The sequence below is a fragment of the Bidens hawaiensis genome, unplaced genomic scaffold, assembly GCF_021521415.1.
Source record: "Bidens hawaiensis isolate Kalapana, Puna unplaced genomic scaffold, B.hawaiensis_p1.1 tig00002181_1, whole genome shotgun sequence".
Classification (NCBI taxonomy): Eukaryota; Viridiplantae; Streptophyta; class Magnoliopsida; order Asterales; family Asteraceae; genus Bidens; species Bidens hawaiensis.
In genome coordinates this window covers 612,435-614,956 of record NW_027491116.1, presented here as the reverse complement: position 1 = coordinate 614,956, position 2,522 = coordinate 612,435, and positions in this window count along the sequence as shown.

The following is a 2,522-nucleotide window of genomic DNA, read 5'->3' as shown; positions in this document are numbered from 1 at the left end:
AATGAGCTTATTCAAGATGTGGTTCTCACAGGTATCATACATGTTTTCGTAATGTTCGTTGTCGGGTGTATAACTAGCTTAGTGGTTCACATAAAGTAACCATCTTTGTTGTGTAAACATTAGTTTGCAAACCTTAAAGAGGTCTCATGTTTGAATCCAACTTCAACTGATTTTCTGTCTTTAGCCCTCTTGAAGGTCATTTGTGAACATAAACTGCGTTTTACCTGTTACTACTGGGTAGCAGGTAGGGGTGTAAACGACAGAGCCCGGGCTTGACTAGGCTCAAGTTCAGCTCGTTTAACATACGAGAGTTCAAGCTTATGGTTAGTTTTTCCAGCTCGAGCTCGGCTCGTTTGTTATTTATTAATTAATTTACATTTATAGTTATTTTTTTATATAAATATATATTTAATATATTAAATAGAAGTTATATAAATAATAGGTTCGTTTAGGGTCGCGAGCTGACTCAAGCTTGATAAGTGAAGCTCGGGCTTATTTATTAAACAAGCTTATTTTTAGGTTTGGGCTCGAGCTTGGCTCGTGAGTAGTTTTTCAAGCTTGAGTTTGGTTCGTTTGTTATTTATTACTTAATTATATACGTTTATATATTTTTTTTCATCATATAAAAAATGCTCGTTTGCAAAAACTTGCCATGCTTGGAAGTTTCAGTTTTAATTAGTATTTTTGCAAGAAAGATATCTTATTTACAACATATAAATTTTGTGCAGAGATCGCGTATACGGTTTCTTCTGAGGTCATGTTTTACATAGGCTTAGCAACGTTTCTTTTTGTAACCGACCGAGTGCAAAGACCCTATTTACAATACAGTGCAAAAAGATGGAGTTTAATAACCGGCCTTCATGGATACATGACATCTGCCTTTTTTATAATGGGGTTCAAAGTTATTGCACCGCTCTTAGCTGCATTCGTTACCTGGCCACTTCTAGGTGTAGCTGGCGTGGTTTCTGTTGGGCCCTACTTAATGGGCTGTTTGGTTCAGTTCATATTTGAAAAGGTCCTTGAGAAACGGCAGTCATCTTGTTGTTCCTTTAGTTTTTGAGGTTTGTAACTTGTAGATTTCACATGTTATATAATTTTATATTAACATGAGTACGTGACATGATGTTGGATGTTTTTGCAGGTTTATAGGTTGTATCAGTTGAGTAAAGCTATGCATTTTATGGAGAAATTGATGTTTCAAATGAGGGGTCTGCCAAAGACGCCGGAACTTATGGAGAAGAGCGGTGCACTGGCGGCAATGATTGTTACTTTCGAAGTTCTTGCGCTGGTTTGCATATGGTCGTTTTTGACCTTTATACAAAGGCTTTTTCCTTCTAGACCAGTTGCTGAGAATTATTGAGTTGGTTTTGTAGAGGTTATTGTAAACTTGAAACTCTTTTAATATTCAAAATTTAGTTGCTTTCTATTAAAAGAGGCACAATTTGTTTTGATGATGCTTGGATGCTCACTCTCAATGCAGTTTCTGGGTCAAACCAGTTTGGTGTAGGAACCGGTCCGGTTTGACCAGCGCTTGGTCAAACCGGTTAACTGTTAAAAAACCGTTTTTTTTTTTCAAATCAGGTCGGTTTTAAAACCGGTTTGGTTATACAATGTCCAAACCGCCATACAAACTGCCGGGCTGGCTTGGTTTGGAAACTGGTTTGTCCCAAACCAGTTTTAGGATGGCACCGGGTCAAGTTCTAAACCAGTAATTTGTACATCTTGAGTTGCAGATCCTCTCTCACTGATATTAGATAGATTCAGGTTAAACCGGGTAAAAAATACAAAACAATTCAACATAATTAACATGTTGAATAGTTTTAATGGGTTGGTTAATGCTCCTGTGGTAAAAAGATCACCCCATTAATGTTAGAATAGATTAGGGATGTAAACGAACCGAATGAATACAAACAAGGTATTGTTCATGTTTGTTTGTTATGGAAATAATGTGTACAAACAGTCCGCAAACGCTTACCGAACGAGTTTTTATGTTCGTGTTCGTTAATTAAGGAAATAAATGTGTTCACGACCGAACAAACACAAATGAAATCGGCGGAGCCTAGACATTGAGATCGATAAATTTATCAATGTGAATGATGAGAAAAGAAATGCGAACAATGCCAAAACGATGTGAGAATATGATTTCTTATTTTATGTTAGAGGTAATAAATTAAAGAATATAAAATGTTTAGTAAAATAAATAAATGTACAAAAAACTTTCATGAACAACATATACAAATGAACATGAACGAACGTTCGTGAACACATTACCGAACGTTCACGAACATAATTGAACAAACGGGGGCTCTGTTCATGTTCGTTTGTTTAACTATTCAAACGAAATTTCTTGTTCATGTTCATATATTTATTAAACGAACGAACATAAACGAAGTTTCGGCCAAAAGATTCATGAACTGTTCGCTGAACGTTTGATTCCTTTACAGCCCTACAACAGATATTACTAGCAAAACTTTTAACACATAAAACCTAAGTAAACATAAAAAGATAGCCAACAAAGAAAT